Source organism: Mustela nivalis (assembly GCF_964662115.1).
Source record: "Mustela nivalis genome assembly, chromosome: 5".
Classification (NCBI taxonomy): domain Eukaryota; kingdom Metazoa; phylum Chordata; class Mammalia; order Carnivora; family Mustelidae; genus Mustela; species Mustela nivalis.
This window is the reverse complement of record NC_139024.1, coordinates 65,608,385-65,634,945: the sequence shown is the minus strand read 5'-3', so window position 1 is coordinate 65,634,945 and position 26,561 is coordinate 65,608,385.

The window sequence follows — 26,561 nt, the reverse complement described above, 5'->3', positions numbered from 1 at the left end:
CTATCCTTTTGGTATGTTATAGAAGGAATCAGTGCCATGTCCAATGTCATGAAGCTTTTTCCTGGTTTCTTCTACAAGTTATATTGTTTTTATCTCTTAGATTTAAATCTTTCATCCATTTTGAGCTAACTTTTGTATATGATGCAAGGTAAGGGCCCAACTTCATTCTTACACATGTAAAGTCATTACTTTTTAATAAATGTTATCTTCCAGCAATTTAGACTCGGACATTGAAGACTCACCCAGGAGAGAGTGCAGTGCGCACCCAGGCGCTCTGAGGCACCTCTGTGCCATAAGTGACCCAGAGCCGTCGCTGAGCCACTCTTCCCATTGCTCCCACTCATCATTTCCTGAAGGCTGCTGTAGACGGGTACAAGAGCTGCTTTTTCTTTTTTAAACATCTACAAGCACCTGTTCTTTGAAGTGGGTGTCAGCTGCACATGCAACACCCATCATCACATGACAGCTGTTTTTAGTTAGTGGAAAATGCTGCAATACTTTACTTACTTGCCACCCTGCTTAAAAATCCACAAACTAAAATTTCTCACAAGGGCTAATTATTTTTTTCTCAAGTAACTTTTTTTATATCAAAAGATTTTTTTAACTATTTAAACAAAATGGCATATTTCAAAAATAGTATCTTATAGGCCAGTTGTCAGACTAGAAATATCAAAAATTCTTGGCAGCCTTCCAACTGGAAAGGCAGATGAATGATCATTAAAAAGTCACCAGCAGCAAACAGGACACACATCACAAAAACAAAATACTATAGGTCAATGGAGATGACAAATATGTTCATTTTGTAAGTATTCCATAGTGCTTTTTCTAACTCATATCAATTGTTTTTTTCCTCTATATAAATCAACCTGTAAGTAGTAATTCACATTACATCTATCCAAAAATGTTTTAATAATTTATACCAAGTAACACTATCATGAAATATTTCTAGATCAATTATTTCTGCTTTCAAGGCTGCTATAATTATCTGAAATAAGAAATGAGCACGCTTAATTAAAGCAGACTATAGGAAGATCCTTACAATTTCCACCAGAAGGAAATTCTACTACCTAACTCTATAAAATCCATTTTTCTCAGGCCAAACACTTGATATTCTATTCCTCTTCGTCAAATATCATGAGAAACTATGGTGTGTACCTTACGTTGGTTACATAATTTGTGAGGACCCATGCAAAGTCAAAGCGCAGAACTCCCTGTTTAAAAAAAAAAAAAAAAAATTTAAAGACCCTACTAACAATTTGAAGATGGCAGGGCTTCAAACCAAGTACAAGGCCATTCTGAACGTGGAGCCCTGTGCAACCCCATAGGCTTCATACCCATGAAGTCACTGTTACATGTATTTGTTTCTGTGTTTACCCTTGTAGATTTCTGAGATCCCAGTTGCAAATACTAATTCTCAGATGCTGCCAAGAACTCATTTTCTTTACTTTTCTTTTTTTTCTCCCCATAATATAATCATTTTGTCTCCTCCCTAGGATGTGGTAGCCCCATCTCTTGGTTGCTGTGCTAACTTTCTACCTTCTGTGAAACTATGTTGCAACTGTCCCCTCTCCATCTTGTTTCTAAATGTATATCCAGATTCCACTGTGAATAATTCATTCAACAATAGCAACTATTGATCATTTTGGTTTGGGTTGCTCCAAACAGGCCCTGAGACAAGAATTTGAGGGTAAATATTTACTTGAGACGTGCAAGAAGGAAGGGGAGTGGGGAAACGATACTAGGAAGGGAAGGAAGCCAACAAACTGTGTGTTAAGAGAGCTACTTCAGTCCCAGAAGTCCTGCCTCCATTTCCTTCTCTGAACCTCCATGGAAGGACAAGGAAACTATAGTATTTGTACAGCAAATGCTGAGAATTAACAATTGAGGGCTGCTCTTTGGCAGAGGTTCGGGTTGCAAATCCTCAAGCCTCATGCCTACATGGGCAAAATGACCTTCTATAGTTTCTGGAAAGCTAGCTGAAGACACAGATATTGGCAGCTGGAATTTGGCTTCAATGATACAGGGTGAGGCACAGACAACATCTACTTCGTTTGGTGCCTGCTTTTTCCCAGTGCTTTTACTAAGTGCTGAGAATATAGGCCATCAACAAAATCCAAACTCATGAAATTCACGTTCTGATTGAGAACATAGACAATACACAAACATATAATAGAAGATGGTAAGTGCTATAAAAGAAAAAAATAAAGCTTATTATGGGAATACAAAAGGGGAACTGGGTTAGGAAGGGGGGTTGGGGAAAGTCTCTCTGTAAGGTCATGTTTGAGCAGTGATCTAAGCCAGTGAGGAAGAAAGCCTCATGGGTATCAGGGGTAGGGAGATCCAAGCTGGAGGAAGAGTAAGTACAATGGCCCTGAGATAAGAGTACACCAGCATGTTCAGGAAGGAGCAAGAAGGCTAATGTTGCTGGCTAGATTGCCGGAAGAAAGGAAAAGAGTCGTACAGTGAGAAGAGTAGGTTGAAGTGAAATCATTCAGGGCTTTGTAGACCACACAAAGGACTTGGTATTTCATTTTGTTTTGCTGTATTCTGTTCTGAAATGGAAAAAGTGGAGGCTTCAGAGTAGAGAGTGATTTGATCTGTGGTGTCACCAATCAGAATTCATAGTGGCCATATTGTTTCTGTTTTTCACCCTATATATACTAATAGTTAGTAACAGACATCTGTAGGCCAAAGCCTGCCTAGCTTTTTTATGGTTACCGTAATGTAACTTAAGAAACAAAACACTAAAAATAGTAAGGTAAACACATGATCACTCATCCATTCATCCATATGTTGAGAAAACCTTTCAAAGTTGAGTAATTCCTGCTCCCCAGCCCCCACTGCCATCTGGGACAAGCTGCTGTGGGGGTGTGGCAACTGGGAGACATGTCCTATTAAGGAGCATAAAGCAGAATGAAGAACTAAGACAAAGATGCTGGCCAACCTAATTATTGCTGCTTCTCGTTTTTCCTTTCCTTTTCTTTTCTTCAAATAGCTTCAAAGAGCTACCAAAAAAAGAGTTCCAATCAAACATACACCATAGTTCTAGACATGAGAAAATATTTAACATATATTGTTGAATTACAAAAATCTATACTAATTTTTTAAAAGTCATTATAGTTTTTTTATTTTAAAAATTTAAATTATAAAAAGTAAGTACTAAATGCACATTAACATAAGCAGCAGAATATGTACAAGTTTACCCCCCAAAAAACCACACAAGGGGTTTGCTTGTGTCCCCAGGAGGCTAAGCCTCTAGGCCAGGGATCATCATGATGAGGAAATTAATTTCCCTTTTACTAGAAGACTGAACTAATGTGATTGTTAAAAATGGGGCTGGGGAATCAGGATAGGGAATTGGGGTTCCTCCTGCTGAACTGAAAGTTGTGAAATGTTGCTCCCTCTCAGGGGGTGAGTGGTGGATCAGGAGGAAGGAGAAGCTCATCTACCAGGACATCTGCATCCTAGCTAGCTCAGGTTTTCATGGGACAAAATGGTAGAAATGGAAAAATTGACTTCAGTCCTCTGTTCCATCTGCTAGAAGACAGCAGGTTAAGTTTAAAGTATATACCCTTGAAACAGACTTTTTTTTTTTTCCTGTTTTTTAGTATTCTACTAAAGGCAGAAAAGCAAAGGAGTCATCTCTCCTTCACTGAAAGAATGCTTCTCTTGTGGCCAAGGCCAATTTTGTTCATAGCAGAGACAGACAAGTGGGCAGCAGTTCTAGGGAAGGATAAAGGAGAAGTCCCAGAGAGTCTCAAAATAATGTTGCATCTGTGATGCTGGACAGGTGTCATGGCCAGAATCTAGAAAGGGGAATGGAGGAGTCATGTGGCCCTTCCAAGACTTAGACTGAAGGGAGCCCCATGGGCAGGTGAATAACAAGGACAGCAGGTATGAGAGAGAAGAAAGTCTTGTCTGCCCATTAGTTAGGATTTATAGAGGGAGATATTTGGGGGACAGCACTCTCCCAGATAGTCTGCAAAATGTGGGGTTAAGAAAAAATTATACTCTGCTCAGAATGACTAAGGAGTCACATTTGGATTGAATATCAAGTCTTAAGCACCAGGAAGGAGAATAATCCTTCTGAGTTTAGGACACAAATGGTCACCGAGTTAACAGAAGGAGCAATGAAGCTTTCTTTAATCTTCCTTAGAGTCTTCTTTTACCACTAAAAGGTGTATACAGTCTTATCTTTAAAAAAATACTTAATGTAATGTCTGTTTTTTACATTTATTTTTCTTAATCTCATTCAGAAACTGCAAACTTGGTGGGATGCTTGAGTGAGCCACTGGGTTAAGCATCTGACTCTTGGTTTCGGCTCAGATCATGATCTCAGGGTGGTGAGATCAAGCCTCACCTTGGGCTCTGTGCTCAGGCACAGAGTCTGCTTGAGACCCTCTCTCTCCCTCTCCCCCTCTCCCCCACCTGCACATGCATGCCTGCTCTCTCACTTTCTAAAATAAACAAATAAATCCTTTTTTTTTTTTTAAAGGGGGGGGATGAAAGAAAGAAACTGCAAACTTGGTGTATTTTTCCTGGATCACGATCTTTCTGATTTTGTTAACTTTAGCAAACTTCATTTTAAACAGAAAGCAGATCAGCATGTCTAGTCCTTACATTGAGGTCCTAAGTCCTAACTGCGATTCTAAAGATCAAATTAAAGATCATTCTTTGAGCAAGACAACAAGCATAATTTCTTATTTAGAAATTACAGTTATAATACACATAGTTATGACTACTCTTCACCTGCACAACTATCTCTGTTCTTATAGGTATTAAGACGGAGGTGGAAGGGAAGAGAGAAATTATGATGATAAATAAAATAAATATGTCTTGACAGCTTTTGTAGTGAGTAGAATTGCTACTAATAACAGTAAAATCCTGGCTAGTAATGTATTTTACATACAAGGCACTGATAATCATGTAATGTAGGAAGATCATTTATGAAACTACCTTGGCTAAGCTGTGTATATAAGTAACAATTCATCTTTGTCATAGACATTCAGAATTTTTCCTTTTTTTTTTGAAAGATTCTTATTTATCTGAAGAGAGAGAGACCACACGCCAGCAGTGGGGGGAGGGGCAGAGGGGAAGGGACAGAGAATCTCAAGAAGACTCCCCACTGAGCTTGGAGCCCAATGCAGGGCTTGATCTCACGACTCCTAGATCATGATTTGAGCCAAAATCAAGAGCTGGACACTCAACTGACTAAGTCACCAAAGTGCCCCCTTTTATTTCCATTCTTACAGATAAAAAGCTAAATTATTTTAATGCTACAACAGAAGTCTCTTTTTCTTTCCCACAAGTTCTGAAAGAAAAAAGGAACTCAACAGAGCAATATGAGGGGAAAATCTTCAAATGTACTCTACATATTCAAACATCATAATAAAACTTCAGAAAAGCCAACTTCATTCTGAATTTATATCATCATTATTTGGGGGAAAAAATCTCAGATGGCAATAAACATTGTCTTTCCATCAAATAGCAGTAATAATAGACAAGTATCTTTATATAATACAAATTAAAAAACAGAAGCAGCTTTTGTCTAATAAAGTACTGAAAATTCCACCTCAAATTTATAATCTTTAAACTCATTTGTAATCATTAAACTCACTGTCTCCACAGTCTTGGAACTACTAGCCATGTTGGGAATAAGGAAAAGGCATTAAGGAAAAAAAATCCTTGATTTTTTTCTCAAAATAGTGTGCATGTCATGAAATAGATAAGAAAACGAGGCACTGTGATATACATTGGTTGAATTGTATGCTTCTTTACCATAGGGATCATGTCTTACTCAATTTGTTCTTTACAGTTTCTTCCACAGTGTAGACCTAATGGTTTACAGGACAGCAGGTTTTCATTATCGGAGAATAATTTGTCCTGGAAAAATCTCACTTAAAGTAAATCAGCTTAAAAGAGAGAACAAATGCCATGTACAGAGCAAACAAAAGGCTTGATTCTCTTATTTTAAAAAATGTAACCAAAACTTATAAAACTCAGTATTTCATCTTGTATTTTACAGAAGTTAAAATTATAGCTATGCAGTAATTATTAGAACAAAGAATGACTCAAGTATTGGTTCTTTTTTTTTTTTTTTTAAGATTTATTTACTTATTTTTAGAGAAAGAGAGGACCAGGGCAGGCGAAGGGGCAGAGGGGGAGAATCTCGAGCAGATTCCCCACTGAGCACAGAACCTAATATGGGGCTGGATCCTGTGACCTTGAGATCATGACCTGAGCCAAAATCAAGAGTAGACCACTTAATTGACTTAGCCACCCAGGTACCCCAAGCATTGGTTCTTTTTTTTTTTTTTTTTTAAGACTTTATTTCATTTGACAGAGAGAGGGAGTAAGATCACACTCTCAGAGAGGAAGGTAGAGAGACGGTGGCGAGTTGGTGCAGGCTCCCTGTGGAGTAGAGAGATGGATGTGGGGCTCAATCACAGGACTCTGAGATCACAACCTGAGGTGAAGGCAGAGGCTTAACCCAGGTGTCCCGCATTGGTTCTTTTTAAGGTAACTTTTCTTACAAAGATATAGACTAGCAGGATATGCCATTCCCTACCTGTTTGATTTTTGTAAAATGATCGTAGCTAGAGTCATTACAAATTGCTCTAGTACTCTAATTTTCCAAGATGCCCTCTTAATACACTGTTATACAAACGAGTCTCTGAAATGCCTATTGTGTTACTAGTCCTGTCAATTATTTCTTCTTTGGTGATTAACTGATCTAATTCCACCAGGTTCTCATCTGTCAATAGCTTCTTTTATATATTGGAATCTTTTTCCATCACTGCTTTCATTGATTTTTGTAAGATTTCCATTTTCACTTCATAATCAATAGTATTGTATTTGATTCATATTATTAGATGTTTCCAACATCCAAAGAGTCATTAAGAAATTCATTACCAAAAATGCTAATGTGATGGAAATGTATGCTGATTTAAAGAGAGTGGGTATTCGTAAAGACTATATTGGGTTTTGATAACTTTAACATCCCTATGTAACAATCCTCATTTTAGAGGGTCAGTTACCAAAAGCAAAAAAAAAAAAAAAAAAAGCCCACGCCTGTTAAATTAACAAACAACAAAAAGCAAATATGGAATAAATACCCAAGCACACACTGATATAGAACATGCACTACATAGTTTGTAGAAGTGGGTACATATGGGCTAAGTTGTGAAAAATTTCGAGACTTACCTGTTGAAAGCTCTTTTACATTGAAATTTCAGCATCAATAATGTACTCATGAAGTATAACCCCAAAACCCACTGATATTAAGTGGGCCTACGGAGAAAGAGCCATTTTACTGTAGTTCTTCTATAAATTGTATCTTTTGGAACCAGTGGTAGTTGAGTCAAATGAATGCTTTACTTTTATTATGGCTTTTTTGGCCCAATGATTAGTACATTTTCTCTTTATTCTGAAAAAGATAGACTCTTTAGGATCATTTTGAATATTTTAATCTCTCAGTAGAAGAGCAGTCTAGTACTGCTACTACTGTTTTAACTACAACAAATATTTACTCCTCTCTGTTTCTTAGAAAGCACTCAGGTTGTTTAGAAATGGATCAGACCATTGGTGTGCTAGCGGTGATTCTAAATGATAGCAAGATAAACAATGTAACAGAGAACCTACCATAAAGATGTGCCCTGGCTAGATCCAAAGATTGAGCGTAGTAAAAGATGACTTAAATGGTGAGCAAAGGAAATTGCCTTTTCTTAACACACTTTTACAGACAATACAACTCTGCACTGGAATTTGCAAGAAGGTAAAGAGTCCCTATTTATTGAGGGCCTTTTATGTAACCTCAAGTTCTTAATATACCTCATTTCAATTCATTAACTAGACAAGTCAAATTATCTTCTACTTTCTAGTTTGTTTTTGTTTTTAGATAGCCCTTATTTCATCTGAAATTTGGGTATGTCTCTGTGCCCAGCCAACTTTTTCCAAATAATTTATTAAATTTCCCAATAATGTTTATTAACATTTGCCCATAGATTTAAGTTGCTGTATTAATCATATTAATCATATGTGTGTATAAATAGGATTGAATTCTGAACTATCTATTCTGTTCTATTGATTTTTATGTCCACTTTATCATCAATATCATACTATGTTCATTAGTAAAGTCTTCTGCTTTCATATGTAGTAATGCAAATTCCAGTGATTATGATTTCCTCCAATTTTCTATTAAATGTTTTTGCATATTTTTCCTCTTTGAATTTTAGAATTATTTCCAGAAAATTTTTAGAATTAAACTTCATTAAAATTTTTAAAAATTTGGATAATATTTTAATAGGGACTGCACTAAACTTATACATGAATTTAGGTAGAATTTTTTTTTTTTTTTACAATATTAAATCTTCCCATCTAAGAACATGGCTTATCTCTCCATGTTTTCAGTTCTTCTTTGACAACCTTAAGTTTGACTGTTTTCTTCATATAGCTCTCACGATTATTGTTATTAAAAACTTTCCTTGTTATTGCTATGGTGAGTGGGATTTTTTTTCCTATTCTTTTTTCTTACCAGTTATTGTGATATATAGCACATTATTTATTTTTTTATGTTAATCTTGTATCTGGGCCACCTTAATGGATTCTTATATTAGATATTATAGTTCATCTATTGATTTTTTTTCAAATTCCTGAATAGGTACTCACATCTCCATAAGTTGTAATTTTACCTCTTCCTTTTTAATATTTATATTTTCAATTTATGTTTCTTAGTGAATTTTTAGGGTCTTTATTACATATTAAATGATAGTAGTTTAGCAGAAATTCTTGTCTTTGTAGGAATTCTAATATATCACCATAAGAATGTTGGGCATAGGTTCTTGGTAAAGACCTAGTTTATGAAAATTTCTATATTTATGAGTTTTTTTGCTAATAAACTTTTTTCTACATCTGTTGAGATAATATGTGTTTTCTCCTTAAAGGTTATGGACATTACTCCCAAAGAAGTTTAAAACTGACCATTTTCCTTTCTCCACAAATGTAAGTTCAGGGAAGTAATTACAATAGGATGTATGTCTTGAAGAGGCTGAGAGGGATAAATATACTGAAAAAGCCACACTGTCCCGTACGGTGCCAGGTCATCTCGTGTACATCGGATTTCACCGAGACTGATGATACACCTCACCCTGATGACATGGGTTCTCATAAATATTGAGCTCTAGCCGTAGGAGAATTGCCACAGCCGTAGGAATACAAAGCTGGGCTTAGACAGTGTCAGTTGAACTCCCAGGAGTTCTCTTGCGTCTCCCACACTTCTGGACTTACTATCTGCAACTGTACATCTGCTAGTGTCCTCTGTCTGTTGTTGGAGAATGCTGCTGGCCTCTTTGCTGTGTATCCTGATTGCAGTGACTTCCTTCTGTAGCTTCTAGATAAGTAATTTTTCTTGATTTATCAGGAGGTGTCTCTGGTCTCTCAGTCAATTCCATCTTACCATTCACATTTATCAAAATGGTGGGTGTGAGATCTTTTAATCTAATAAGTTACATAAATATACTTTCTAATGATAAGCAATTTTTGCATTGCTGGAATACATTCTATTATTTCATGAAATTTTAATTTTTTCATATACTATTAAACCAAATATACTCAAGAATTTACTAGATGATAAAGGTTACTTTTCTGTTGAAAAGATGGAATTTTTTAACATATGATATGTGAAAAGTGGGTAGTGTATAAAAATATTAAATGGGATTCATCTTTTACATTGCACACTAAGGTACACTACAAATGTGCCAATGATTAGATGTTAACCATGATATAAAAGTGTAAAGGTGCAAGAAGGAAATATGTGTGTATTTATTTTTAACTCTGGAGTAGAAAAAGTCTTTTTTTTTAAAAGGTTTTCTTTTTAAATAATCTCTTTGCCCAACATGGGGCTCAAACTCACAACCCCAAGATCAAGAGTTGCATGCTCCACTGACTGAGCTGCCAGGCACCCCAGAATAAGTTTTTCTAAACCAAGGCCCCAAATGCAGAAGCCAAGAATAAGGAAAAGGTTGATGAAATGAACCACATAAAAATGAGAAATTCTATATAGCAAAAGACACCATAAACATATCTAAAATAAAATGATAAATTGAGACAAAGCATTTGAAATTCATAGCAGGAGAAATACTTTAAAGGTTCCTGGATACTTTCTCTGATTCTTCATTTAAAAGCCTTTAGAAATCCAGCTAGGCTATCATTGAAAATAGAAGGAGAGATTAAAAGCTTCCAGGACAAACAAAAACTGAAAGAATTTGCAAATACCAAACCAGCTCTACAGGAAATATTGAAAGGGGTCCTCTAAGCAAAGAGAGAGCCTACAAGTGGTAGATCAGAAAGGAACAGAGACCATATACAGTAACAGTCACCTTACAGGCAATACAATGGCACTAAATTCATATCTCTCAATAGTTACCCTGAATGTGAATGGGCTAAATGCCCCTGTCAAAAGACACAGGGTATCATAATGGATAAAAAAACAAAACCCACCTATATGTTGCCTCCAAGAAACTCATTTTAAGCCCGAAGACACCTCCAGATTTAAAGTGAGGGGGTGGAAAAGAATTTACCATGCTAATGGACATCAGAAGAAAGCAGGAGTGGCAATCCTTATATCAGATCAATTAGATTTTAAGCCAAAGACTATAATAAGAGATGAGGAAGGACACTATATCATACTCAAAGGGTCTGCCTTTAGAAATAAAGAAGAAAAAAAAAGATCAGCATCTGAGAGAAAACCTAGTTCACAGAAAAGGAAACACAAAGAGTCCTAACGTATGAGGAGATGTTCAGCCTTACTCATAACAAGAACAATATACCTTAAAACTACCCTAAAATAATATTGTTCATCTACCATATTATCAAAGCTCCCAAGAGCAAGTGGGGGAGAAAGCCTGTTCATGCAATTTGGGTAGGCATGCAAAAGAGAACAAAGTCCATAAAGGGAAATTTGGCCAGACCAGGCAAAACTGTAATTTGCTTTCCACTCCTGCAAGTTTTCCTATAGATATACCTGTTTTACGTAAAATGCTATATTCCCTAGGTTATTCAATGTTACTGGTTATTATAGAAAAAATTTTAATGGGGCGCTTCATGTTCACCGAAAAATTTTTTTAAAATTTTAATGGGGCAACCCAAGTGTCTATCAGAAGAGAACAGCTAAAATAAATTGTGGTAAACCCAGGCAATGGAATACTAGGCTATTATAAAAAGCAGGTGAAGAAGATTTGCTTGTATTGATGTGGAAAGATCTTTAGGATACATTGCTAAGTGAAACACAAGCAAGGTAAAGAAGTGTATCGTCTGCTTCCTACAATGCTATTAATCAGCTATGGACATAATCACTGTCACAGCAGTGGCTCTCAAAGTATGGTCTGGAGACTTCAATATCCTTTCAGAACTCCATAAGATCAAACTATTTTCCTGACAATACTAAAAATGTATTTGCTCAGTTTGGGCCACTTACTAAAATTTATAAAAACACATTAATGAAACCTCCAGAAATAAAGGCGGCCTTGGACTTACTAATTCAAATTAATCTGGTTGACATTTCCCTTGCTCTGTCACTTACGCCCTGCCATTATCTGGGGCACTTAGGTCAGGCTGTAAAGAAATGAATGACACTGCCTGGTAAGTGTAGGAAAACAGACCACAGAAGCAGACCACTCGCTTTTTAAGACTTGTTCTTTCCAAAAAGAAATTCACAAAAAGAGAAAGAGGATCACAAAATGAATAAAAAAAGTTTGTCAAAATTAAATCTTTCTCCTTTCAGACTTTGGGGAAAGTACGGCAAATAAATAAGGTTCTAGGTCATAGTAAATAAAAATTTAGATTGGCAATTTATTTCTGCTTAACAAATAATTATAGACCTATTAAATAAGGGCTTTGTAGTCATTGCTCTGTGTAGCTGGAACCAGATGCTTGGTCACATGGGAAATTAAATGAGGGTGGAAAGCTGCCTCTACTGAAAGATAATTCAACAGTTTATGGCATTTGCCGTATACAAATGTTTTTCCCCTGTATAAAATGTTTCTGAATCATGGTCTCCAGGGCACATACTTTGAGCTGTTTTTTCCTGGAATAGTGTTTCATTTACACAACTAGCCCATATTTTCTTCTGTGATTCTCCATATGACTAATGAAGCCTAGTTCTGACATTACGATTTAGGGGAATATTGGTGGCCATGGAGTGCGTAGTGTTGACTGGTCCCACACACTGATTACAGACACACAACTGTCTGACTAGCCTCCATTATCTTTTCTTTCTCATCCTGATTTTTATTTTTATTTTACTTATTTTTAAGATTTTATTTATTTATTTGACAGACAAATTACAAGTAGGCAGAGAGGCAGGCAGAGAGAGAGGGGGAAACAGGCTCCCTGCTGAGCAGAGAGCCTGATGCGGGGCTCGATCCCAGGACCCCGGGATCATGACCTGAGCTGAAGACAGAGGCTTAACCCACTGAGCCACCCAGGTGCCCCTCATCCTGATTTTTTTTCTTTTTTAAAAATTTTTTAATTTTTTATAAACATATAATATATTTTTATCCCCCTGGATGCAGGTATGTGAATTGCCAGGTTTACACACTTCACAGCACTCACTATAGCACATACCCTCCCCAATGTCCATAACCCCACCCCCCTTCTTCCAACCCCCTCCCCCCAGCAACCCTCAATTTGTTTTGTGAGATTAAGAGTCACTTATGGTTTGTCTCCCTCCCAATCCCATCTTGTTTCATTTATTCTTCTCCTACCCCCTTAACTCCCCATGTTGCATCTCCACTTCCTCATATCAGGGAGATCATATGATAGTTGTCTTTCTCCCCTTGACTTATTTCACTAAACATGATAACCTCTAGTTCCATCCACGTCGTCACAAATGGCAAGATTTCATTTCTTTTGATGGCTGCATAGTATTCCATTGTGTATATATACCACATCTTCTTGATCCATTCATCTGTTGATGGACATTTATGTTCTTTCCATAGTTTGGCTATTGTGGACATTGCTGCTATAAACATTTGGGTGCACGTGCCCCTTCGGATCACTACGTTTGTATCTTTAGGGCCTTCATCCTGATTTTTAAAGATGACCTATTAACTAACAGTTTTCCTCCTATACTGGCTCTTGGACCTATACCTCCAATAAAAATGCTTAGGCCACTAGTTCTTAAGGTTCTACAGAGACTTTCCCCCAAGAGATAGCTCCAAGTTTCATCACTTCTTGCTAACCCAGTCTATCAGCCCCTCACAGGTCCCAGCTTTTCAAGTTTACAACATTGAAGAGCTACTGTAGCATATGCGCCCTGACAATGTTTTTCCCTTCCTGCTCAAGTTCATCTGATTATCCATCCTTGTATAATAGCTCCTTAAGTAGATACATCTATATTTCTGTTTACTCACACACACCAGTAAAATGAGTGCCTCTGTGTACAATTTAAGTTCTGAGTATGTTTATTTGCAAAATAATGAAACCACTTGAAAAGTAAATGCATTTCAAACTAGGATATTAATATATAACATTCTTCTAAGGGTGTATCAAAATAATATTTGTATTTCTTCACCTAAAAGATAAAAGTATAATAAACACAAAAGCTGATGTTTCTGGTCACCTGGGTGGCTCAGTTGGTTAAGCATCTAACTTGTTTTCAGCTCAGGTCATGATCTCACAGGTCCTTGGATCACACTTCTGGTCAGGCTCCATGCTCAGTGGGAAGTCTGCTTGGGATTCTCTCCTTCCCTGTCCTTTTGTCCATCTCCCCACTCACAGTCTCTTTTTTCTCTCCCAATATAAATCTTTTTTTTTTTTTTTTTCAAAAAGCTGGTGTTTCCTAAAATTGAAGCTTCAATTAGTTCCTCAAATAGACAGAATGATTATAGTATCAAAAGGACCTCAAAGTTTGATTTCACTAAAGGTCATATGTCAAATTTAAATAATGTTTTAATTTCCAGCATCATTTCAATTTAAGCTCCTCTGTGGAATCTAGGATTTAGTATTCTTTCCAGAATTTCTTTTTAGACATAGTTTTGGTTTTGTTTTGTGTTTTTTTTAAAGACAGTTTTAAAAAGAAGGTATTCAAACTGCCAACACATCCTGAATATGTCTGGGGGCTTAGTCAAACTGGGTTTATAATCTGTTACCTAAAGATGGAAGTTTCTGAATGACACTAACACTTGCTAGAGGCAATTGAATTCTCATGATGAATGTGAACACCTCATTTACAAAATGTGTCAATTAATTATAAAGAATCCAAAAAATGCAAGAACAAGAAAAAATAAGCCAAATCAACTGTACTAAATCTTATTTAATCTCATACATTAATCCTTTCTCTTTATCAGAATATTGTCCGGAAATTCTCATGTCCGTAGTTTGCTCCTACTATCTTTGGATGTCAGCTTCTCCAGCAAGCCTTCCGTAAATCTTCTACGTTCAGGGAAAAATAGGGTGACCCCCAAGGGTTGCTTTTCTTTTTAGCCCTTCCTTACTCATCAGTAAGCTGAAGGTAGAGAATATTCGTAGAATGTATGCATATCAAGAAGTGAAATGAAAACAGTGGAGTTAATTCTGTGAAATATTTCCTCTGTTCTGGGAAGAGTGAAAAGCATACGTATGAACTACAGAATAAGAATAGTGTGATTTCAGGGACGCCTGGGTGGCTCAGTTGGTTAAGCAGCTGCCTTCGGCTCAGGTCATGATCCCAGCGTCCTGGGATCGAGTCCCACATCGGGCTCCTTGCTCGGCAGGGAGCCTGCTTCTCCCTCTGCCTCTGCCTGCCATTCTGTCTGCCTGTGCTTACTTGCTTTCCCTCACCCTCTCTCTGACAAATAAATAAAATATTAAAAAAAAAAAAAAAAAAAAAGAATAGTGTGATTTCAGTAACCCTGCATATGAAGTCATTGCTCTTATATTTGTATTTAAGACCGTGGACAAAATAAAGATGAGCAGTAGATTCATGCTAATTTCAAATTTTAATTTTTCTTTAAAATTCTTTAAAAATTTTAATTTTTCTTTAAAATGACATTAAATGGGGGGGGGGAGGGGAAGCCACCACCAAGTGGAAAGGGACTCTAGAAAAAAAAGAATAAGGCCTCTATAGAGTACTTTAATGGCACCCTTTTTCTGCCTTTGCAATAACAAGGGTTTCTGAATTTTCATTTTGTAGCAGGTCATACAGATTGTGTGGCTTTGATTATAATGATGCATCAAAGAGGCTGCTTTGAAGTCTAAAGAAGTTCAATATCTTCCAGAATGTCTACTCTATAGACAGATGGTAGGTAGATATTATTTATTCATTCTATTCAAGCAGCACTATGTATTTCTGAAGCTTGAATACGTGGGACAACACTTCCTTAGAATCTGCTTCCCAATATTCATTGCCTTCATGTTGTGCATAGTTTTAAGTCTCGGAGATTTGAATCTCTTTCCAGTACTGCACCTGTGCTGGGCTCTCTGCGAGGCTCTAGAGCATTTCATGACTAGCATGCGGTGTGCTTGATGACCTTTAGGGCAAGATCAGGTGGTTCCTCTGTTCTTCACACTAGGGAAGGAAAGACCTGCTTGTAAAATGCAACAAATGTTTCCTGGATTGAAGCCAATTTATTTTTGATCTTCATTTGATCTTCATTTTGACTAATCCTTTTCTTTGTGTGATTTCCTTTTGTTGATATGCCAAAATTCTGCCAACTTGTTTCCTTTCTCAAAAAAAACCCTTCATTTCTGTTAAGTTTAATTTAGTATTCAGATTTGCTTGCCAAAAGTAAATTAAATCCCTTCTGCCCTAGCAGGTCAGAAGCATGTCTTGTAAAATGTCTTGGCAAATGGCTCATCTACATGCTGATTGTGCCTTTTCCTTTCAAAGACTGTCATATATTGGACTTTATGAATATGTTTAATGGAGGTGAGGGAAAACCCAGGATTCTCTTTCCACTTATTCATTCTCACAAGAAAATATTTTCATCTCACTGTGGTCCAATCTATACAACGCCAACTATCTAGGTAATGCAGACAATACATTCAGTTTGAATTTGCATTGCCCAGGCCACTGAATTGCCCAAGATGCCTATGATCCCAATGCAGGAATGTGATAAGGACATGACTGACCCACTCCGTAGCCTATTTTGGGATCTGTGCTAGGCAATCTGGCCTTATGGAAATTTGTACACTCACCTCATTGCAGGTAATCTCTCAGCAAGACCAACATCCTCTTGCAAAGCTTTGCTAAACTATATGCTAAGAGAAACCTTCTTTTTCCAGATGAAACTATTCAGAGGTTTGGGCAAAGCAAACTAATGCACCAATTAGCACTGTTAGCTCAGCAGTTTCAACATGCAAGTTTGCTTCCAAAAACCTCCCTTTGAGCCTGAGTTTGCAAGAGGTTCAGATCTCCTGAGTTTCACTTTGAGTGTCAAGTTCAAGCAGAACCCAAAAGAAAACTCAAATCAAAACCCATTCTGGACCTTCTGAGTTTCACCTGGCTTCTACCTGAAAGAACCACCTAGTGTTCCCTTGAAACTCTACCCAAGTTTGCATGCAACTCAACTGAAATCCAATTCAGCATTGCAGAAAGGTTTGCAAACCTCCATAAAATATGCTGTGAACCTAGGATGACCTTTGGGTATCCAAGGAGGTTTACTAAAGTTTTTCAAAAGTTTAACTTCAACAGCACTGTTACGACCTAGTGAAGAATGTATATGTCATATTTTAAACTATAATTCACCTCCAGTAAATCTATGTATCACATATAATTGGCCCCAAGGGATGAGTATTTCTATTTTCTAAAATTATTTTTCATCTCTTTATACTCTTTGAAAGAGGAGGGATTCTGGCCAATTGGTGAGAAAGTTAGTGGCTACCACTACGTGCTATTTTCACCTCGCTATTGTCTATGGCAAAATCCACAAGCTCGGGCATGTTATTAAGCATGGACTATAAAGTGGGCCCGGGAATCTAGAAATTTCTAATGGCGAACAGTTGAGATAATCCAATATCTTAGCACAACACAGTGGGTTGGAACAACCTGTCACAGAAGAAACTTCCACTTTTTAAAATGAAGATAAAACTGCACTTACTCTTCCCTTTGTTCTTTAGGCAAAATCTCTTCCCGTTTCATCTCTGCCTAACCCCCCACCCACTTCTCTCGCCACAAAGCCCTACTTGTGTTCTCCTGATAATCTTCGTTCACTCTCCCTCCTCTAACCATTTACCCCTTTCCTCTTCCTTGTTCTACATTACCTGCCAGTCTTCCTTTCTCCGTCTCCTTTTCCCCCAAGCCCCTTGGAGGGATTTTTGGACTGGTTTTCGGCTGCTGCTTCTTTACCACTGTTGTGAACCAGCCTCCAAGAGCCCCTTCCACCATTCCTGAGCCTACATCAGGCTTGGAGCTTCCACTCCTATTCTTATTGTTCTCAGAGCTGACATTTTGGAAACTCCTCAAGAGGGGAGTTTGTGTGACTGTTTTCAGGGGCTGACATGCTGACATTAAGCAACACTGTGCAGCAACTGTGGGTGACAGAATAGCTTTATTCCATACACCTAACACAAATAGAACAGGGGCGGGGGGGTGGGGTGGCGGGAAGAAGGTACAGCAGAAAAAAGCATGGATCTTGAAGTCAAACAGATGTGGGCTGGAATAGCATCTTCACCATGGTGAGTGACCCTCTTGGAGTTGTTTCCTTATCAGTGAAATGGGGATCCTTACACCTACCTCAAAATGTTAAGGGACTAAATGAAATAAAGCACATTATAGAGACTTAGTTCATGTTAATTCTTTACCCTTAATAGTTCCTTAGGAGAAAATACTGCATCTCACATGTTGGGCTTAAATAAGGGTGGTTTAGTGGGAAGCTAGAAACCTCTTATTTTTAGCCTTTCTCATGCAGTGTAACTTTTCTGTTGGAGCCCTAAAGTAATGTGGTGACTTTGCATGGAGGCACGGACACCAGACTCAAAGAAGTCTCCTCCTATGTTCTCTTTTGGGATGCATCTTCCAAAATGCTCATTTTGCTAAAGCCAGGTGATCTCATACTATCTGCTTGATTTAGAGCACTTGTCTAGCTAAGGATAATGTTATTAAAAATAATATATCCATAACTCTTGTTTGTCTATTACTTTGCAAATAAAAATATTCATTGATAAATATTATTAGGAACAAAAACCAAATTAAAACTTAATAGTGCTTATCATTGTAAACATTATTTAGTGACATTATTGCTATTATTAACATACAAATATTAAAATTAAAAGGATTTGACTCAGTTCTTCAGGGTTAAAGTCACAAAGACACATAACAATGTTGAGCATCGGGCCATCTGGGTGGCTCTGTTGGATAGGCATCCAACTCTTGATTTCAGCTCAGGCCATGATCTCAAGATCCTGGAATCGAGCTCAGCATGAAGCTTGAGATTCTCTCCCTGTCTCTCTGCCATTCTCCCTCCACACTCACACTCTTTCTCACTCACTGTCTCTCAAAATAATAATAATAAATCTAAAAAAAATGTTGAACATCGTTTTTGACTGTGTGTCAGATGAAAAGCTTTTCTTTCTTTCTTTCTTTCTTTATTTGTATGACCTATAGTCAACATACAATGCTCTATTAGTTTCAGGTTATAACACAGTGATTCCACCCTAGACATCCTGCTATGTGCACCACAAGTGTAGCTTCCATTTGTTACCATATGATATCATCGACTATATTCCCTGTTCTATGCCTTTTATCCCCCCAATTCATTCATTCCATGCCTGGAAGCCTGTTATCTCCCACTCCCCTTCACCCATTTTGCCTCTCCCCCGACCCCTCCAGTCTCTGAAAACAGCTGATGCACTCTCTGTGTTTATGGGTCTGGTTCTGCTTTTGTTTGTCTGTTTGTTTGAAAAACTATTCTAAGTAAAGGTCTTAATCTCTTTTCACGTCAACACACACAGGTTTTGAAACTTAATTTTTCTGTAGATACATGCACTTAAAGATAAGTCAGATTCATCATGGACTTCTCAGTATCTTTCATGTAGTTTTTTTCCCATTTTGGTAAATACATACAACAACCAAATAATGATTGGGTGAAATGTACTAATTACTATATTGTTATTGTATCTATCTAAGGCCCACACTCTAAGCAACAGCAAAATGTCTGAATCAAAAATGAAGAATTCTGTCAATCACTCAGTGTTCTTTGTTTAATTTTATAAAGACATTGTATTTAGAGCCAATGAAACAAGATGAGTTAGTGTTTGGTGCCATGTGAATTAGACTTATTTAAAATGTCTGTTGGATTTAAATTTGTGTAAAAAGTAATGATCTATTAATATTCGAAGGAAGCCTAGTTCAAATGTTTAATAATATTTGCTTTCTTAGATTAAGTAGAATTCACAGTCAAAAATTTGTCTCAAGAAAAAATGCCATATGTGAAAAGAGGAAAGGTCTTTTGTGCTCAACTTTGTTACTATGTATACTAATAAGTGTTTGTTGAATGAGTGAAAAGCATAATAAATGAATAGGTGAACTAGGAAAGGAAGGAACTAGGAAAGGAAGCTGACCAAGCAAATATCAGGGAAAGAGTGAGCCAGAGAGATGACTGTGCCCAACTTGAAGGAGGCTGGGCCCATAGTAGGGCTCACCACAGGACAGCTAGATAGAAGCATGACGCTGAAGGTGATACAGGCCAGAGCCCAGCAGTCTGCAAGAAACAGAGAACCAAAAGTAAAAAGAGAGGCAGATCACATTCAGATGCATAGTATAAACTTGTAGGGCTAGGAGCAGGATAGCAAATGCTAGAGTAAATCAAGAGCTAAACTATGCGGCACGGAATCCTTCTAGAAATACAGCAAGCAAGCAAGAACAGACAGATTACCTGAATAAATGTTTTAGCCTTAGTCACTTAGTCTTATAAACAGCAGTTTGCATTCTGTTTTGGTTTTGCTTTTGCTTTTAAGTTTTCATTTTAATTCCAGTGAACATACAATATGGTGATTCAACAATTCCATATGGCAGTTTGCATTTTGAATTTACAAGCTTCCAGGGAATTGCCTGGATGGAAGAAAAGAATAAAGGGGGAAAGTCCGGGTAGAAGAGTAAAGGGGAGGGAGGAAGGAAGAGATGAAAACAAGAAAATAACAGAGAAAGTAAAGGGAGATGACAATAGGAAAGAAAAAACAAAGAGACAAAGGAAGGTAAAAATGGACGAAGGAGACAAGGGCAGGGAGGTGAGAAGGAAGGAAGTTCCCAAGGATTGGGAGGAATCTTCATTATTTCTCCACTGGTCCTAATAGACACAACAGTCCATTGGCTCATTTATTGACACCAATTTCCCAGCGTACCTAGCCAGGCATCTTTGAGGTTTGTAACTTTGGCACAGAAATGGCTCCAGTCTCAGAAGATAGCTCTGAAATAAATACGAGGGATGTTTCCTTCTAACCACAAATCTGTAGGAGTGAGATTCAAAGAGAAAGAAAAATGAAAATATTATATTGTGTTTTAATGTTTGTCCTGAGGTCATTACCCAGTTATGATTCATTTTACCCAGCAAGGAAAGTTAGGGGTACCCCTTTCATGAGTCAAAATCTTTTTCTTGTGGATTCCTTTGTTTTGAGTATTTAATTTCTCGATTTGTTAAACACTATCAATGTCAAAAGTCATAACAAATGGAAAACTAGCTGAAACCATCACCACAATAATATGATTAAAAACAGGGGCATCAATCCTGCGGGCTACACTTGATAAAGATGACTAACATTTTTGTCTTCTCTAATTAATAAATATTAACCAGTAGTCAGGAACAATAGATGCTGTTTATACTCTAACTAGTTCCTTACTTCTTCTAGATTTGAGTACTGAGCTTCCAGATGTCACTCAGAACATACACTTGGGGGAAAAAATTATACTTATATATAATAGAAAGTTAGATCAGGTACATTATCAGCCCTAACAATGGGCTGGGATAATGTAACTGGGTTCAGGGGCACCTGGGTGACTCAGTCGGTTAAGCATCTGCTTTGGTCTCAGGTCATGATCTCAGGGTCCTGGGATGGAGCTCATGTCAGGCTTCCGGCTCAGCAGGAAGCCTGCTTCTCCCTCTATTTCTGCCTCTTTCACCCTGTTTGTTCTTGTTCTCTCTCTCTCTCTCAAATAAATAAATATATGTATAAATGGGCTTGGCAAGGAGGCAAGAGAAAATAAGGGATTGGAGATCTCAAATGAGATCTCAGAAATAACTGGGTACATAGCTCTTCTTCTTCCATTAAACAGCTCTAGGCACCACTATCATGAGACGCTACTACCAATGAGAAGATCATCGTTCTAGGCCATTAGCATTTATGCTACTACTAATAAAGACAACAACAATGGCTTACATTTACTGCATATTGCCAAGAGCTATTCTAAGCAAATTAATAGTTAATCCTGAGAACAAGTCTAAGTGATGGATGCTATTGTTATTCTCTGCTATTTTTTTGAATTGATGAGCCCAGATTGACTCTTAGTAAATTAATTATCCAAATTCAGGTCCCCAAATCACAACAATTGATAGCAATAATAACTATCAGTAATACAACAAGGTGGTATAAAGGTATGGTGTGCTCTTGTTGAAAGAATTTGGGTCAGATATCCAGTCACTGGTGCTCTGGACTAGAAACAGGAGACTGGACTTCCACCCGCCCAGCCCTGGCTGTATCACCTTCCTCCTAAAAAAGGAGAATAATAATGATTATCCATTCACTGCATGACTTATTGTAAGGCTCAAATGAGTAAAAGAACTGCTTGTTATTTTAATGATGTTAAGCATGAGCATATCAGATAATGGAAGAAATGGAAAGACATATATTTGCTCAACGTTGTAACAGATTTTGATTATCTTTTTTAGCATTGAATAATCATATATTCATTTTTGATAAACAGGATAACTACTTATAACTATGATAATAAATGGATCCTGAGTTATCTCTAAGATGCTGTGGGCATGTGATAGATAAGTATACATTTAAACCAGACATGCGTGGGTTCAAATCCAAACTAGCTGGGCAATTTGTAAAAATTTCCTAACCTCTTCAGTGTCCTCATCTATAATAATAAGATCTGTCTCATGGGATTTTTCTTATAAGGTTATTGTGAGGATTAAATGAGTCAGTAGAAGTAAAGCACTCAGAATTAATATCAATTATATAAAATATACTGCATAAGTGTTTGCAATTATTATGAATTGTAACACAGATTCAGGTAGAGAAAGTTACATTATTTTGTTTCTAAATCACTCCATCCTCATAATCATGAATTCCAAAGGCATCACTATATGATTGTTCTCAAATCCTTTAAACAATTTCGTATTACACACATACTACTCACCCAACACTATGCCAGTTACTGGACTGTAACAGCAACAACTGAAACTGAGAAAGATGCCAGTCTCAACTATTGAAAACTTTGAATTATGTTCTTTAAATAAATGCAATTTTATCATTTCATATCTACACAATGATGGGCTATTGGGCCAAAGGGAGTACTGGTAAGTAGATTCTTTTGTAGACTTAATTTCATAAAATACAGAAAGTTTTAATATATTATATATATAACTTGAAAGTACATAAACATGATATCAGGCTACATAGAGGTAGCCCCTGCTTTTTGCAAGTTCATATTATGCTACTTGGTTTTTACCGAAGACCTACATTAGTACCTACTTTCAGTAACCAAAAGATATGCAAGGAGGATTTTTGCTTTTATGAAAAAAGGCAAAAAGTGAAAATAACATTCATCATTTGCTTTGCAGTGAGTCCTTACAGAGGCAGTGCATGCCTCCATCAGCAAGATGGGGGCCCATCAGCAAGAGGCACCCATCAAGCTCCTTCCCCCAGAGCTACTTTCAGCAGCTCCGCATTATGCTGCCAGAGTTTGAACTGGGTCTGTGAGCATCTGTGCTTTATCTTGATTTATTTTATACTTCCATTAATAAGATGTGTCCTGAGGTATATCAGAAAAGCCTATGAGAGGTTATTTTCTGAGTTTGGGTGTGTTAAAAAATGTTCCATGTAAATTAATGGTAACTGCTTTTTCATCTTATACCATTTTGGCTTAAGAAAGTTTTCGTAGGGGGACGCCTGGGTGGCCCAGTTGGTTGGACGACTGCCTTCGGCTCAGGTCATGATCCCGGAGTCCCAGGATCGAGTCCCGCATAGGGCTCCCAGTTCCACGGGGAGTCTGCTTCTCTCTCTGACCTTCTCCTTGCTCACGTTCTCTCTCACTCTCTCTCTCTCTCTCAAATAAATAAATAAAAAATCTTTAAAAAAAAAAAAAGAAAGAAAGTTTTCGTATGAATGCTCTACTTTTGGATGGTCGGAGAAACAGGTATCTGAAAAGTGTTCTCTCTTAGAGAGAGAACATGATCCTTGCAGTCTCTTAGACCACTTTGTGTTTACTGAATCCATTTAGCATAGAGAGACCAAAGGACATCTTAACCCTATGCCAGCTACCAAAAATTCCCAATAGCCTGTCCAAAGTCATGATGTTTTACCCTACATTCAAGCTAATACATGAATATTCTTCTCTTTGAAAATGTGCAATTATGTTTAAGCTGTTTCTTTCTAGACCAAATTTTCAACGGCTAGCTGAAGTTCCCAAATGAAATGAACATGTTTACTTAATGGTTTCTTATAGCGAATATCGTACCTGGGCTAAGGAGTTGGTGGCTTCCTCCTGCCCCACCCACTTCTTGCCCCTGTCAGAGCACAGCTGGAGCATTAGGTTCAGTTCTGATATTCGTTCTGGGCATCACATTTTAGGACAAACTTTAACGAAATGAAACACAGTTGGAAGAGAATTAAGATTTGGAACCACTTCATATGAGACAATTGAAAAAAACTGGGACACCTGGTCCAGAGACAAGATGACATGTTGAGACAGAAAATAATACCTTTTCTCCAGATCTCTGAAGGGCTAGGACTGTGAGAGTTATTGACCTAGTTATTCTCTTTGGCTTCAGAACAGTGGTCTTCAAACAGAAGCACTTAGGGGGAGCTTATGAAAGCAGGGATCTGGGCTCCAGAGCCACCAGCGACTGTTTGAATGGCCCTCTGTGGAGGAGAGTTGAAGAAACTGCATTTCTGCATGAACCACAGGTGATGATGATGCAGGTGGTCTCAGGGGCACACTTCATCAAGCACTACATTCCAGGCTGAACAAAAATCACTGGGTCAATGTCACAAAGGATAGATTACAGCTCAATACACGCAAACACACACACACACACACACACACACATACACACACACACACACACACACACGCCCTTCCTAAGCATTAAAGCTTCTCTAAAATGGAAAGACTTCTTTTGTTGTACTTTCCTATTATTAATAGGCTCCAACAGGACCCTTGGTGACCACAGTCAAGATGTCATAGAAATGAGTGTTCAATAAGCAAATGCAAGAGGATCTTGATTGCTAATGAGAGTGTTTGTTTCTGGACTTGTTAAATGAAGATGTTGTTTCTGATCATTATACTTTATACAGAAGTTACTTGGCAGTAGGACAGATGAAAAAAGGAGTGTCCATAAAGACTTCTGTTAATTTGGAAACAGGGACAACTGACCAATTAATTTTTTTTCTTTGAAGGACCCCGAATTAAATTAAACTATGATTATAGGGGAAATATTAGAATATTTTATTTTCCCCTGCGCTACTTTTGCTATGAGATGAATTTTTTTTAAGTAATCTCTACATCCAGTGTGGGGTTTGAACTCACAACCCTGAGACTAAGAGTCACATGTTCTACCGACTGAGCCAGCCAGGTGCCTCAATAAGATGAATGCTTGAGCATTGTGAATAACTTAGCATATGTTGACCAAAGATGGTAAGACACCGTGTGTGACACAAGTACTTGGAATAAAGGACAGAGGATGTGATAGCTCGGGATTGGCCAGACATTCCCGTGGGGTGTGGGGAACAGAGAGATGAAAGAAAAAGGGGAGAAAAATATAAAAAGTATCTTTTATACTTGTATTTCACCAATTTTCTCCCCAAATTTCACTTGTCAGCCTTAAACTGACTACAAGTCAGGAGTTCAAAGTCAAAAGCAATTGTTCTAAAAAGAAGAAATAGAAGCAGGAGGACAAATGACATCTTTTCACTTCCTGGACAATTTGATATTGACAGGGAGAGAGGACTGATTCATCATAAGTCAGATGTGATGGGAAACCAAGAATGAGACATTAGTTCCATTTGTGGTTTGGCTGTGTGAACTGACAGTCTGCAGGGTGTGAGGGCAAGCTGAGGGCCGATTCACGCCCTTTCCTTTTATAATAAAAAAATGCCCTTCTTCTGTGAGGCAAAAGTACATACTTTATAAAAATAGGGATGCAGGTTAAGAGAAGAAGGATATCGATGCATCTCTTTATCTGAGAATGAGGAAAGCCATGCTGGTCATTGGAAGACCTTTCTGAGGAAATCACATTCTAGCCAAGCTCCAAATGAACAAAGGAATCCTGATAGGTGAAGATCACAAAGAACAGCTTACCAGGCAGAGGGACCAGTGCTTGCTTCAAATGTACAAAAGATTACTTTGGTGAGGGAGAAGGAGCTAGTTTCCAGGGTTAGGGATCCTGGGAAGAATCCAGAGGCCAATAATATGTCTCATCTAGTCCTTGTGGTTGGGAAGTAATAGCCACAACGACCATTAAAGATGGAGAGCCTGCATGTTAGGCTCTGACTGACACAAAGAGACCACTGGGCCTGCACACTGACTGGACAGGAACCATGGAATTCCTGCTTTCCTAACACTTATTGGGAGGACCAGCTAATTCAATGGAGACACGTGGTGGAGTTACAGCCCCATGGTTCTACTTTGGCCAGTGAAAGATCAGAGATAGGAAGTGGTCAGCAGATAAACTGGCTGGTTGCTGATCCTCCTCTCTGAGGGCTTGTTTCTAGATGTTTTTGTGCAACCCCTTGGCAAGGAAGGCCTTGTGATACCATACAACCAGCTAAGAGTGGCCAGCCCAGTAGGACCCTCCTCTTGAATTTATTCTTCCTTGTTTCCTGCCTTACTAAATCCTTTTCCCTCTCACTCCTGTTTCCTGGGATTGCCCTCCAGAAGAGAAATAACACATAAGCTTTTGCCTCAGGAAGTTTTCTGGAGAACTTACTCTAAGATGCATATATTATTAATGTATTTAATCCTCACAAAAACTTCATGAGGCAGGTACTATTAATATCCTTATGCTATAGATAAAGACATTGAACACAGAATTATGTAACAGAGGTGTACGGCTGGTGAGTGGGTGGGCTGACCTGTGAACCCAGACAATCTGGCTCCTCAGCCTCTATGTTGGACTGTCCTGGAGATGCTAGGCACATTCATGGGGCAGGGGCTGAATTCAAGATAAGCTTACAAATGATCATATGCAATGAATGAGCCTATTCTCAGGGAGTAGTGCCCCTCTCTCTCCACTTCCTAGGAGAGGTCAGGAAGCACATTATTAGGCTCCCTAGGCCCACATGGCTAGACTTACTGTATTGGAAGAGGCCCACCTGCGCAATCAGCTAGTCTTCATCAGAAATGGCATTAACCACTTACCAAA